Genomic DNA, 16,194 nt, shown 5'->3' on the forward strand with positions numbered 1-16,194 from the left:
GAATCAGCTTGACTCCAATCATCGGCCTTTTTTACCTCACCCTGGGCCTTCTCAAGTCTCTTTTCCTCAGCAACTCTTCTCCTCTTCTGCCTCTCTGTGGCAGCCTCCTGTCTCTTGGACTCCGGAATATCTTGGCTAGAAATCATGAGAGCCCCTATACTGCCAGTCTTCTCTCTCTGTGCTTTGACAAATGCCAGTTCGATCACAGGAATCTTCAGTTCACGCATGCAAATACAGGAGATGTGGGCCTCGGATTTACAGTCACGATCGCATCCAAACTCAGGACAGAGAACAATTGGGCACTTGCAAGTAATTATGTCCAAATAACTGGTTCCGATTGCTTGGCTTGTCCTTAACTGCAAAGTTTTCCTCTCCCAGAGGATATCTCTTGCACTTTTCCCCAACTGGCTAGCAGTCTCTCACTAATCTTCTTCTGACTTGTTATGACTGGAGGCTTAGACTGAGCGTTATGGTATGCTAATGCCAAGACAACTGGTCATATCACTGTAATGTCTTTGTTTGTGTAAGTTCTTTGGTTCTTTTCACTGATTTGCCTGATTAAAACACCGTATCTCAAAGCATCTCTCTCAATGTAGGCAACTCAGACTTCCAGGAGCTCTCCCAGACCCAAGATAGTGACTGAGATGGCTGGATTTTTGGTTCTCGTCCTGACACAAGCAGCCATCGCAAATATTATCAACTTATAAATGCATCAGAATCTGAAACAAAAAAAATATTGTTAGTTGGGTTGTTAAAGAATGAAGTCAGAAAGCAATGTTCACTATTTAATTGTAATGCACTAATGCAGCTGTACGTTAGATTTTCGATAAATTTCACGCTAAAATTTACCGAGCAAAAGGTTGCAAAATATTGAAACTGAAATTATTTTCTGTTTATATACACTAAAATCTACCAAAAAAGTGATGGGCCATTAGTTTTAGCTGATCTTCCCTCCTATGACACACCCTAGTGAACCATGCTCCCTAACCTAACACACACACAGATTCCACCTGCACTCCGTTGTCGTTTAAGGCACAACCAACAGGCACCCGTAGTTGAAGGCCCAAATCAGCCTTTCTCCACCTTGGAAAGTGTACCTCTAACTCCACTGACTCTTGGCCCCAGTGTGCGGCCCTGTATCACTCAGCTGGCTTCACTTTACCCCCAGTACATCCATGAAACGGAAGGGAGTGAGCCAATCAGACCTTGTACAGTTGAGAGAAGCTTTAGCTTCCCGTGAGCAAGAGGGTTTCACTAAGCTGCTCGAGACATGTGGTGTTGTGAGCCGAGGTAGAGGAGAGCTGATGACCCCAACGATCGTCCCGTCGTCAGCTGGGCACCCAGACGGCTAGATTCCCTCAAGAGATCCTTTGATACCCCGCTAAACAGTGACAGGCCTACACTGATCGGTCCAATGGCGACAATCGCCACCCTCAATCATCAACGGCAGTCTCAAACGGCAGTCAATCTCTCGCGGTCATCACTCTCGCAGTCAATTTCTCGCAGTCAAGTGGGTTCTGATGGAAACCCTGAAATGAACTCACTGTTAGCTCTTGTTAACTTTACCACTGCCCTACCTAACCCTGTCTGAGATCGAATGAGACTTACTTGTTATACTGCAATAGTGCAACACAGGTGACTAGGCCACGTGACTATTCCTGTGGACGGACGCGCAGGGATGTCCTGTAGGTCCAATCGCTTTCACGTGACTGAGGACCAGCCAGCGTCGCGTCTCTCCAAGGCGCTAGCTTAGGCCTACGTGACATATTTTCCGCCTAACTAATAACTCCTTGGGACACCCGTGACATTATTCAGACTGATAAACGATCTATAATAATTTCAAATTCAATAATAGTCCCTTAACTTCATGAATCGCATCATTATTAATTCGGCAAATTACATTTAATATCACTTAGGCCTAGTTCCACAACCTCTCGCTATGTGCAGGGAGCGCTCTCTTCCCTCCGACGACCTTGAAAGCTCAGTATCGCCAATGGCGCTGTGTTTGAAATTTCTGAATATTACATATATATATATATATATATATATATATATATATATATATATATATATATATATATATATATAGGGTAAATAAAGTGCCTTTCTCTCAATATTCTGTCTTTTCTCCTCCTTATCTCTTCCATTCTCTTCCCCCTCCTTCCCTTCCATCCGCTTCTCATTTCTCCTCTCTTCATCTCTCATCCACTCCTTATCTCTCATCCTCTCTTCCTCCCCTTCCCATCTTCATTTTCCTTCCTCATTTCCTCTCCCCTCCCTCTCCACCTCCCCTCCAGCCAACGTTATATCCAGAACAAATTGCAGACTTTGTTCTCAACCTTGTGAGGCTTCACCACCAGTATATAAAAAGGTAGACACCGGGAACAACTCCTTTGATTCAGTATTCTGTATGTAGTTCACCCTCTCTGCCTTCCTTATTACCTATACACTACTGGGAAGAAAAAATAGTGGTCGTAATTAATAACTAAACATAACGAGAAACAAAATATGAAGACTAGTCATTTTTTTCTAGTATAGGATAATGACCAAAATTTATCCCTTTACTTTATTGTATTTTTCATGACTTACATAATAAAGGTCGTACGAGAAGGGGAATTCGAAAGCCAATATATGTTTTTTAATACAGGATGAAAGTGATATACGTTCATCCAGCTTACTCTTTTGAAATAGAACTTTAATATAATGTATAGAATCCTATGAAAAAAATATAAACTGTAATTAATAATAGCATTATAACAAAGAAAATCAGATTGTGTGTGACTTTCTTTACAAATGACAGGATGGTGAGCGAGTAACCGACTTGAGTTTCCTGGGAGAAAAAAAAACCGTAATTTACCGTAATCAATAACAGCATTAAAGCGGAAAATATAAACATAGTGATACCCCTTTGTTTTAATTATAGGATAAGGACTAAGTTCGCCCTGTAACTTTGACATGTAGTCACCTGTAACCTGTAACCTTGACCTGTAGTCATAAAAGAAACAATGTAATTAATAGCAAAGTTACCCCACCCCCCCACCCCACACACATATAAAACCAGGTCAACGTTGCATCATTTTAGTAACAAGATGATCACTAAGTACGCCTTTTTAATCCAAGTATTATAGTTAGTTCATTATATACTACCAATAGAATCCTGTAATTCAAAACAGTATTACAGAAGAGAATATCTGGTCAATGGTTGTTACGTTCTGTTTAGTACAGTGGTTTTCAACCTTGTTTGCCCCATGCACCCTTTTCACCATATGTCAGAATGTCATTTCCCCCTCCTTTCCAAGATTGTCTGCCTCAAAAAGTGCATTCCAAATAATATGCATATAATACTGAAAAACCTTTAATTTTTCCATATTAGTACATATACATTTACAATTTTACATGGATTATTTTTATAGTGGAGTTTTACAAATTAAATGCCAATTGAAAATGTTGATGGATTTATAAAACTTGAATAAAAGTAAAATAGTTTTTTATATTTATAATGAATTACATAACAGACCAAACTGAAGCATAATGCAATAAACAAAAAGTTCAATAGAATACCAGGATATTGTAAATTTGTAATTAATTTTATTCAGATGAAGATTACAGTCAATGAGAAACCTGTGATTGTTTTTCTTCGCCAATTCTGGGATACGCGGAGGAGTGCTTGAAAGGGCACAACGCAGGTCATTTTCTACCTCTAATCTACTACGTTGCTTCGTTTTAATTTGCAACAGAGTTGAAAAGCCTGACTCACAAAGATATGTCGACACAAACGGAAGCAATGCACGGATAGCTCTTTCTGCCACTTTTGGGTAGGAATCGCACATCAAGGGCCAAAATTCTGTGATTGATTTCTCATCGAACATATCTCTTGCTCCCGAATCAGTTCCCCCCCCCTGAAAACCTGAATTCCCCTGGTTGAGAACCACTGGTTTAGTATATGGTAGATGATATCCCCCCTCCCGCCCCTTTAATCTTGTTTTGTCTCTAATACATAGTTTATTACCCGCAAAATCTAGACCAAAAAAAGTAATTAATACAGCATTACAGAGAGCAATACATTCACTTTGGTTTTAATAACAGGATGATGACCTTGGCTCCCTCTCTAACCTGGGAATGTGTAGTCAGTGCTTCTTTTGATTACATTATAAACTGTAGTGGAAATAACTATATGTCGTAATTAATAACAGTAATGCAGCACGGAGAACTAGGTCAGTAATAAGAGTTTTTTGTGTTTTTTTTTAATACGGAATTACACTATGACCAGTATTCCCCCCCTCTCGTTCAGCTCTAACTCCTACTCTCATGACTTTTTAAACTAACCTGGAAATAAAACTTAACAATACCAAGACAGAGGCATAGAATGGGTAACAAATAACACGGAGATAACAACAGTGGGGCGGTGATAAAAGTCTGATAATAACAAGGAAATTACTATTTACTACGTGATAAGTCGTTCAGGTGCAATGTTTAACTAATGGATATATCTCAGACTTATAAATATCCAAACTTACTGCTATAAGGCTCCGTGTGTTGCGGCTTTATGCCTTTGATATACCGAGTATTATATCATATTTTCAACCCATGGCCCTATAATCTGAACTAGAAATGTTATATGCAATTACAGGTACGGGGAGATTTCGTACTTGTACTCTGCATCACGTAAGGATATTTCTTAATTAACTTTCAGAATATAAAGCACCGCCTCTATAATCTTTTCACCACATAATACATATATCCACCTGTACTTTATACCAGAATCCTAAACTTGTAATATTGTATCTTAACTTCTAATCCTGAATCTGATAATATATTACCATTTGTTAACTAAGACCTATCATAAAAAAATTCCTTACATATATGACCGAATTTCCTACTTCAAGACAGCAAAATCCTAGGAGCCGTAACGCTTAAGATCTGAGGTTGAAAAATGCTAAATATGGAATTCGATTGAGATCTTGCTTTGATAAATTTACATTCCAGGTTGGGTTCATATTAATCGTTATTTGGTTGAGTTATTATGTTAAGAACTCTTGATACACAGACACACAGATTGATGTGAGTTCAACAATGAATCCCTACGTTCTTCTTGGGTCGCGTGGACAGTAAGGGATATCCAGGATTTACTGAAACTCTCTTCGGCTCTGTCTTTCTGCTTCCGTCTATCTCTCTCTCTCTCTGTTTTCCTCCCTCACTCTAATTCTCTCTGTCTGTCTGTCTGTCTGTTACCCTCTCCTTTTTCTGTCCATCTGTTTCTCTGTGTCCTTGCCTCTCTCTCTCTTTTTCTTTCTTCTTCTCTTCATGATCCTCTGCAGGTCTTCCTCTCCCTCATACATCCATTCTTCTCTCTCGTTTCATCACTGTTTATCACTTTTTATCATCATCTGTTTTTCCTCTTCCTTCCCTCGTTGGATAGAACCTGACCACCGTGTCACTATTCCACTATGATACTATCCTCTCTGTCTATCCTCTATCCATCCTCGTAATAATCCATTCTAGCATTACTATCTATCCACAGTAAAATGTTTTTTTAGTGTTATCCTTTTTGTGTTACCTTTTTTTTTATTCACTATGTTATCCTTATTCTATCCTGATTCTGTCCTTATTCTGTACTTATTCTGTCCTTATTATATCTTATCGTCTGAAGGATCCAAAGTTATATTGATGCTATTCTCATTCTATCATATATATATATATATATATATATATATATATATATATATATATATATATATATATATATATATATATATATATATATATATATATATATATATATATATATATATATATATATATATATCATCTTTGTTATTATTATGTCTTAACTATTTCTATCATCAGTGTATATTAAACCCTCTTTCCATTCTATTAAGTTTCTTTCCTCTAAATTATCCCCTCCAGCTATCTTCACTATCCTTCATCCTATCCTCCTCTAGCTATACCATCCTCATCATTTTCCGTCTCATCTCTCCGTCTCATCTCTTTGTCTCCCTCACACGCTGATGAACTAGTTGTGTGACTCAATTTATGGTGACGACGGGAGGTGAGGCGCTGGAGAGGTCACAAGGCCTCGTTGGCCAACCGCTAAGTGACGCCCTCATGCAAATTTCCTGATACACAGCACTAAGGTGTGGGGTCCTTCGCCGCTGGTGTGAAGGCCTCAGCATCTCGTGGACTGATATTGGGTGCGGGGGATGGCGTGAAGAGGTGAAACTCAGAGGCTACTTCGTGAGACATGACCTGCATATATGCTTTACCTGTGTGGCGCTACCTCTGACTTATTTTGAATATGCCTGTATAATATTCTTGTTATGTATTTGCATGTGTGTTTGTGTGTATATGTGCGTGTGTGTGTATATATATGTGTGTGTGTGTATATATATATATATATATATATATATATATATATATATATATATATATATATATATATATATTTATATATATATATGTGCGTGTGTGTGTATATATATGTGCGTATGTGTGTATAGATGTGCGTGTGTATATAAGAGCATAATATAAATTTCCATCCATTATTCGTCCGAGGAAGATGGAGGAGAATAGGAGGATGGTTATGAAACGACACGGAGATCAAAACCAAACTAGCTAAGCCTTAATGGGAGCTGATAAGTGTGTCTGTACATACTGTAGGCTTACTGGTCACCGTGATACACTAATGGGGAGCGTGAGGTAGGTGGTGACAATCAGGCATACATGTTTACTGGTCACAAGTCGTTCACATAAACCTCCTCACAAATCTCTGTTATGACCACCGGCACAATTTTTTCCTGAATTTCTTTTCGTGTGTTTGTCTCCTAGATTGACTATCATTCTTTTCTTATAGTGTTGTAGTGTGTGTGTGTGTGTGTGTGTGTGTGTGTGTATCATCAGAACGCACGTACACACACACACACATACATAAACAACCCGTGTTTCAGCCAGGCGTGTAAAAAGAGGTAATTGCATTTAATAGCAACCTGAGTCAGAGGGAGATATTTAACCTGTTTCATCATTGCCAACAACACCAACCAAAATAACAACGTTTATAAAGGCACAAAAAAAAAAAAAATTACACACGATAAATTGAAGTAACTTTTTTCTATTACGAATTGAGAATAAAATAGAGGGAATTTGTTGTTGTATTTTGCTGTTGTTGTTGTTGTTGATTTTTTTAATTGTATATTTAATGTGTTATAGGTATATCATGATTTATTATATCTCGTATCATATATAAATAGATAAATCAGGGGGTATAAATTGAGTTATGTTTTTGTTGCTGGCATTGAGAGCATAAGAGGTGTTGTTAGTTTGTGTATTTGTCTGTTTGTTTGTTTGTTTGTTTTGATATATTTACCCAAATTTATTATTCCCAACAATGTACATAAAAAAAAGTCACAATGTCTTTTATTTATTATGATTAACGAAAAATTATGATGCTTATAATGTTGCGTGTTTGGTGGCTGTTTGTGTGCTTGATGTCTGTCTGTCTGTGTGTTTGTGATTGTAATGTGGCGTTTGTGTGAGACAGTTGTAAAGTTTGGGTATTTTTAGGTGTGTAAACCATTAAATTAATGTTTTATTATGTTGCTGGTCCTTATACATACATACATACATACATACATACATACATACATGGTACCTGTCATCATAGGTTTAATAAAACAACGATTGTAATCAATTATAATAAGTAAACAACAACAACTACAAGAGAGCAACAACACCTTCTGACCCAACAGCATGAAACAGCAACAACACAAAAACCTTGAAACATATACAATTACAACAAACGCTCAAACATATAACAAAGAAAAACCAACAATAACACATAATAACAAGAAAAACAATTACATAATAATACAACCACACCACAACCACACCACTGTTGCCACATCCCGGGACAGCGAGGAACAAACACTACAGTATTATATCTTTGCCTCCTTATTTTCTTTGTCACTCTCCTTCTCGACCTCTCTCTTTATATCTCTCACTCTCTCTCTTTCTGTCTTTAACCCTCATTCTGTTATTCTCTCTTTATAGATATTTCTCGTTTTCTGTCTTTCTCAAATCCTTTTCTCTCATCATCTCTCTATTCCTATTTCGGTCTACCTACCTTTCTGATTTCTTCCGTCACTTCTTTTCTTACTAGTAATCTATTTATATATCTGTCTATCTGTCTGTCTGTCTATATGTCTTAGTAATAGATCGAGGATAAGCCAGTGGAGGGGTTGCATCGCCATCTAGTCAATGTACCAAACTGCATGGATGTGAGTTTTATGTGAATAGGTTTTAAATTTGAAAGTTGGAGGAGAGGGGAGGAGGTGCTGATTGAGAGAGAGAGAGAGAGAGAGAGAGAGAGAGAATACTTACACAACTCCACACACACACACTCACGGACACACACACACACACACACACACACACACACACACACACTAAAACAACTTCAAAGTATAATGCATCAACATCTTACCACAGGGATCGATTTCTTTTATAATAAACTGGTGGTAACTGGTGCATGACTGTCAACATGCAATAAACTGGTGGTAACTGGTGCATGACTGTCAACATGCAATAAACTGGTGGTAACTGGTGCATGACTGTTAACATGTAATAAACTGGTGGTAACTGGTGCATGACTGTTAACATGGAATAAACTGGTGGTAACTGGTGCATGACTGTCAACATGTAATAAACTGGTGGTAACTGGTGCATGACTGTCAACATGGAATAAACTGGTGGTAACTGTTGCATGACTGTCAACATGTAATAAACTGGTGGTAACTGTTGCATGACTGTCAACATGTAATAAACTGGTGGTAACTGGTGCATGACTGTCAACGTAATAAACTGAAACTGGTAACTGGTGCATGACTGTTAACAATATATAATAAACTGAGTGGTAACTGGTGCGTGACTGTTAACACATGTAATAAACTGGTGGTAACTTGGTACTGACTGTTAACATGTAATAAACTATTGGTAACTGGTGCATGACTGTCAACATGCCAATAAACTGGTGTGCTGGTGCGACTGTCAACATGTGATAAACTGGTGGTAACTGGTGCATGACTGTCAACATGTGATAAACTGGTGGTAACTGGTGCATGACTGTCAACATGGAATAAACTGGTGGTAACTGTTGCATGACTGTCAACATGTAATAAACTGGTGGTAACTGTTGCATGACTGTCAACATGTAATAAACTGGTGGTAACTGGTGCATGACTGTCAACATGTAATAAACTGGTGGTAACTGGTGCATGACTGTTAACATGTAATAAACTGGTGGTAACTGGTGCATGACTGTTAACATGTAATAAACTGGTGGTAACTGGTGCATGACTGTCAACATGTGATAAACTGGTGGTAACTGGTGCATGACTGTTAACATGTAATAAACTGGTGGTAACTGGCGCATGACTGTCAACATGGCGCCAATTAACTGGGTCGTCTGGCCAATATTTCGCCCTCAATAAAACCCTCAGTAAATATTGACCCAGAGACTGTCTCTCCTCATGACCTGTTGCTCTAACACACACACGGACGATGTTTGGTGGTGTGGTGGTGTAGTGCGGCGTGGTGGTGTTGTGGTGTGTTGTGGTGGTGTAGTATGGTGTAGTGGTGTGGTGTTGTGTGGTGTGTTGTGGCGGTGTAGTTTGTTGTGTTGATGTGGTGGTGTGGTGTGGTGTGGTGGTATGGTGTGGTGTGGTGTGTTGTGGTGGTGTAGTGTGGTGGTGTGTGGTTTACTGTAGTGTGGGGTGTAGTGTGGTGTGTTGTTGTGTGGTGTAGTGTGGTGTGGTGGTGTGGTGTGGTGTGTGTGGGTGGTGGTGTGATGGTGTGGTAGTGTGGTGTTGGTGTAGTGTGGTGGTGTGGTGTGGTGTGGTGTGAGTGTGGGTGTGGTGGTGTGGTGTGGTGGTGTGGTGTGGTGTGGTGTGGTGTGGTGGTGTGGTGTGGGTGTGGTGTGGTGTGATGTGGTGTGGTGTGGTATGATGGTTGTGAGTGGTTGTAGTGGGGTGGTGTGGTGGTGTGGTGTAGACATGTGGTGGTGTAATGTGGTGGTGTAGTGTGGTGTGGTGGGTGCAGTGTGGTGGTGTTGTGTGGTGTGGTGTGGTGGTGTAGTGTGGTGTGGTGTGGTGTGGTGTGGTGGTGTGGTGTGGTGGTGTGGTGTGTGGTGTGGTGTGGTGTTGTGGTGGTGTGGTGTGGTGTGGTGTGGTGTGGTGGCGCGGTGTGGTGTTGGTGTGGTGTGTTGGTGTGTGGTGTGGTGTCAGGTGGTGGTGTTATGTGTTGATGTGGTGTGATGTAGTGTGGTGTGATGTAGTATGGTGGTGTGGTGTAGTGTGGTGGTGTGGTGTGGTGCAGTATGGTATGGTGTGGTGGTGTGGTGTGGTGTGGTGCAGTATGGTGTGGTGTGGTGGTGTGGTGTGTTGTGATGATATGTAATGGTTTGAAGTGGTGTAGTGGTGTACGTTTGTGTGATGGTGAGGTTGGGATGAGTTATGCTGTTGATATAGAATTATAAGTAAAATATAACTCACACAATAATAGAAGCCCTTCGCATTTGAGGAGGGCCGGCCCAAGGACCACCTAGGCGTGAATTAGTTTAAGGTGTAGAAGCTTTCGCCAACACAACAACCACACCCTAAGTTAACGAGTTGCATGACCCAGTGTCAAGGAATAGTCCGAGAAGACCGGACAACTCGCCAACTGCACTGGCGAGCCATTACCCTGAAATACGATCCACAAATCGATTTACATCCAGGTTCCCAATTACTGCTGGGTAGACAGAGGAAATTGGAGTAAAGAAAGTTGCCCATAGTTACACTCCGCCCGGGGATCGAACTCGGGTCCACTCACTTGCGCGCGCGAGGATGCTGACCATTACACCCCACACACACAGATTATCATCATCATAACACACACGAACAACGTAACAAACACACCTGTACTATACCGTAACAACCAACATAAAACAAACCGACACATACGGCCACGGCCATCATCCCTGTGTTACATCATAATCAACCACGATAGCTAAATACCCCCATTACCTTGATACACCTAATTACCATAAAGCTCTTATCAGCATTAATTAACATCCAATCAAAATGATACAGAAATTTTTATTAGTCTCAGTAATTATGATCATTAGGTCTTTACAAGGTCGGAATGTTGTTAATTTAAATGCCAATGTTATTACGATTCCTTGTTAACGGTGAGTGTTATGAGGACAAAATGTTGACAGATTAGGGTAGGCCAGGTAGCTGCTGTAATTTGGTGGATTCACTCTGTGTTTGTAATTTTGTGGGGCAGCTCTGAGGGAGGACCACTGGCTGTTGACTTTCATTGCGTAAAGTTGAAAATTTATCTGTTTCAGGAATTATTTGATGTGTTGTGTCTCTGTCTATAACACATAAAGTCGTGTGGATATATATACCACATGTATATAGACTAACACAAGCTTATATATATATATATATATATATATATATATATATATATACATAAATAAAATTCCCTTTTCCATTCATTTTCTTTCTTTTACTTCTTCCACCCCCCCCCTTCCCCCCAAGCTTAGCGACTGTAAACCAATTTGAGCAGAAAATTTAATACGGAAGAGAAAGGGTGAATGGAAAATTGGCTAATTCTTTGATGTCAGTCATACGAAGGACATCACAGAGACGAGAGTGACTGACACAGAAGCTCACACGACAGCCACGTGTCGGAACACGAAAAGCAACCCCTGACGAACGCTGGTCTTCCATCTGCTTGCTGTGGTACAGTTGATGGTAAATAATTTAAAGGTTGACAGTGTCCTGTAGGTGAAGATTAAGAACTGACCCTGGAGGGCAGGGGGAGGGTGCGTTTTGAAGTGGATTCGGGTAAAATCAGCATCAACAATGGGAAAACGTCAGCTACACCTGAGAGGTTCCACTGAGAAATCGAACGCACTGGCGATACCAGGAATTACATATAAATAGTTTGGCTCATACCATCCAAGAATTGTAATCAGCGACTAACTAGAAATAAAAACAAAATAAATCGCGAGGAAAAGTTGTTTGAGATCGTCCCCTAAAATTTTATACTCAGTGGCCAATAAAATAAAAGCAGAGAGAAAAATCTTTCCTCTGCAGCAGCTGAGGTAAACAAGGACTCCTGGACGACTGGGCCACACTTGAGACGCACCACTGAGAGGTCCACCCAGTAAAAGAATGCCAATTTTAGAGAGTTGGTGAGGAAGGGGGGGGGGAGGTTTGGGTTGGTCCTCCTGGAGTGAGGTGCGACAGAGACGTCCCCTAGTTGTGTTGACGAACATCCCTCCCTCCCTCCCTCCCTGGCAAACTCTTCTCCACTTTTAATGCTACTCCTATAAAAAATTTATCTCCCCTTCTAGTTCTCCCCCTCCCTCTACTTGGTGGTTTCTCTCCTGCCCTTCTCTCTTGTTTTCATGTTTGCCTCTTCCCTCCCTCTCTCTGCCTGACGGTCGCTGCCTCACCATGATAGCCTATCCTGGCCTATATAGTCCTTATAGCCAGTGGTCTGTATAACAGCTGCTGAGTGGTCACTTGCCGTCCGCTTACCAGCCAACCAGCGGCGAGTTCCACAAATCAGCCCTCGCGTTCGAACTGTGCGATGATTGGTCAGTTTCCGCCTTCATCTTAGCCAATCAGCAGCATAGTAAAGCCAACCTCCAGAAGGAGGACCTCAAAAAAATAACTCTGGAAGCCATAGCCACCGAGACACCGGCTGATGCAGCATCATACTTCACAGACGGCTCGGTGGATCCAAAACATCATACATCCGGAGCGGCCTTCTACACCCAAGGTCAGACCCTCCGATGGAGACTTTCTAATGACTGCTCCACCCTACAAACAGAGCTGGTAGCAATCTCAAAGGCCCTACAACACGCTGCAACACAACACAACAAGTCCATCATAATTCACACGGACTCGAGATCAGCCATGCAGGCACTGCAACACAGTCAACCAAGAGACAACGTCCACATCATTACCTCGATCCTCGTACAGCTACAGGAACTCCAAAGCCAAAACCGCCCAGTCGTCTTACACTGGATTCCCAGTCATGTAGGGGTCGGAGGAAACGACGTGGCAGACGAAGCAGCCAAGGCAGCTACACGTTCTAGTAGCGTACACATCCAAGTTCCAGCAAGCGTGCAACAGATCAAGAATCACCTCAGAAAGACTAGCAAGCTCCACATCAAAAAGAGCTTCCTTCACGCATTCAACGCTGGTTCCCAATCAGCCAAATGGTACCTGGCGGCTACAAAAGGGGAACCACCTTTCGCTGACAAGAAAACTCCAAGACAAACCCAAGTCAGCCTTCATCGACTACGACTAGGATACAAGTGCTCCTGGCAGATGATCGGAAATGACGTCATGGAATGCACCTACTGTCAGGAGCCAGCAGCCAACCCACTTGAACACTATCTCCTCGACTGCGAGGTCACACAAAGCCTCCGAAACAGAACTCAAATCTCCCAAGAAACACACACAACACCAGCGGCCACTCTAACCCGAAAAGCCCAAACAGACCACATTCACCACCTATTCCGGGTCATCACACGATACCCACCACCCAGATAGCTTAGAAAGCATCCTCTCCCAGCAAGTGCGGACCCCAGTTCGGGGGCGCGCCACTCCGAAACTGACCATGTCCAAGAGTGGGGGTTGGTGGTAAGCGTCCACTGATCGGGGGTCCGCTCACACTTGCAACCTGCAGTATCCTTCCAATCTGCAGGTGGGACCACCTCCAATCCCAATCCAGTCTGGCTGCTCCTGGAGCTCCAGCCGCAACCACCAAACGGGCCGCCTATAGGCAAAGGCCCGTGTCGGACTACGGTCCGACAATCTCAACAACAACAACACAACGCCACATCTTCCCGGATCCCTGTGCATATGCACTGAATCTTGCTGTTAAACAGCAAATATATATATATATATATATATATATATATATATATATATATATATATATATATATATATATATATATATATATATATATATATATATATATATATATATATATATATATATATATATAAGAAAACGCCATTATGAGTTTCCATTCTCACCTCCAGCCTTAGTGCGAGATCTCCTATATGTACATATGTGTGTGAGCAATTAGACTACTAGCCAACATGCAGTACACTACGCTACAGTGGTCCCTGCAGCTTTGGTTGTCGCAAGGCAGAGGTCCTTGAAGGTGTGGATCATGGACTGCAATTACGGGTTAAAAATGGGAGTGTTAGATTGCAACATGTGTCCACAGTTGCAACTGAGAGGTCCTGTTTGTAAATAATGATCCAGTGTTGTAAAAGGAGGTCCATATTGCCTTTGATCGTTGTAGTAGAAGTCGTCAGTATCACCAGAAATGGTGGAAGTGATCACTATAGCCAGTAATGGTGGAGGTCGTCACTATAGCCGGTTGTAGTAGAGGTCTTTACTATAGCCAGTACTGGTGAAAGTCGTCACTGAAGCCGGTAGTAGTATTAGAGGTCGTCACTATAGCCAGTAATGGGGAAGGTCGTTACTACAGCCGGTAGTAGTAGAGGTCGTCACAATAGCCGGTAGTAGTAGAGGTCGTCACTACTGTCAGTAATGGTGGAAGTCGTCACTATAGCCGGTTGTAGTAGAGGTCTTTACTATAGCCAGTACTGGTGAAAGTCGTCACTGAAGCCGGTAGTAGTATTAGAGGTCGTCACTATAGCCAGTAATGGGGAAGGTCGTTACTACAGCCGGTAGTAGTAGAGGTCGTCACAATAGCCGGTAGTAGTAGAGGTCGTCACTACTGTCAGTAATGGTGGAAGTCGTCACTATAGCCGGTAGCGGTGGAGGAGGGTCGTGGCTCGTCCCTCACAGCAAGAGGTCCTGGTTACAACTGAGGGTTTCAGGTTGCAGCTGGTGGTCCCTCGGCTGCAACAGAGGCACTGATAAAAGGGTGAGCGACGCTTCACTTAACATTCTCATCACAACCATCAAATATTTGTTCAGCAGATCAATCGGGCGTCTGGAGCGTCTTTACATATTGATGAGCCCTGATCTCTCCGGATGGGTGGTCCTCCTGCGTCAACATTTATATTCTCGATGTGGTCCCAGATGTTTCCCAGGTGTCCTGAGTCGTCTTGGATCTTTCAGACAGACCTGGAAACGATTTTGAAACTATTGTCAGACTCCACGTTTTAGTCCTGTGATATTTTGGTACTCAGGAACTATTTTTGTAAGGTTCGTGTCGTGTCAGGTCCCGTCAGAGGAAGGGAAAAGGGTTATAAAAACTATTTTGGCTGGAAACTCTGCGTGGATGGGAGTCCTAAGATAGTGTGGTATTCTGTTACTCTTTAAAGTATCTGTAGTGGAAGTAATTTAATCTCTTTAAAAGATAATTGTAAACGATTCTAAAACTTTTTTTTAATGTTTGTATGAAATAATGCGAAATTTATTTATTTTTTAATTAATCTGGAAATTTCTCGAACTGTTTTAAATCTCTGTATGAAAGAATTCGATCTTTTTTTTTCAAGAGTTCGTAAAATGTTTCCGAGACTACTAAGGGATAAGCAGTGTGAGTCTTAGGTCTTCCCTAAGGTCCCACTTCCAAGAAATAAACTCACATTCATCCCTTCACTGCGAAATAGTTCTCTCAGGGGTCGTCGATGTTTTCCTGTCTCTTTCTCTCTCTTGTGTTTCTCTACTTCTTTATCTTTCTTTTTGTCTCTATCTCTAATTCTTTTTCTTGGTCTCTTTCACTGAATCCCTCTCTCCCAAATTCAGGTTTATTGGAGTCAAATCACGCCCAGCTTGTGTTTTGGTGAGGAGGGGAACGTCGGAGACTAACTCGTAAATATTGAAGGCCTGAGCGGTTGAGTGTAGGAGGGGCGGGCAGTTTGTTGTCTTTACCTCCTGTTCTTTCATGAAGACTAAAAGGGAAAAAATGGAGGAAGAAAGAAAGAGAGAGAGAGAGAGAGAGAGAGAGAGAGAAACCTCATTCGTTGAAATATCCGCCTAACTAGAGATGTCAGAACGATCTTACAGGCTCACTTCAGCTACGACACAAAGAGAGGGTAAATTGAACATCGGCTTAAACACTGAGACTACCGTAACAAGATATATTCTCTTATGTTATGTTACGGAAAATATTGCGTTATGCTCTTTAGGAATTCATCTGTTTCTTGCT

The sequence above is a fragment of the Homarus americanus genome, unplaced genomic scaffold (genome assembly GCF_018991925.1).
Source record: "Homarus americanus isolate GMGI-L3 unplaced genomic scaffold, GMGI_Hamer_2.0 scaffold14467, whole genome shotgun sequence".
In the NCBI taxonomy this organism is placed as follows: Eukaryota; Metazoa; Arthropoda; class Malacostraca; order Decapoda; family Nephropidae; genus Homarus; species Homarus americanus.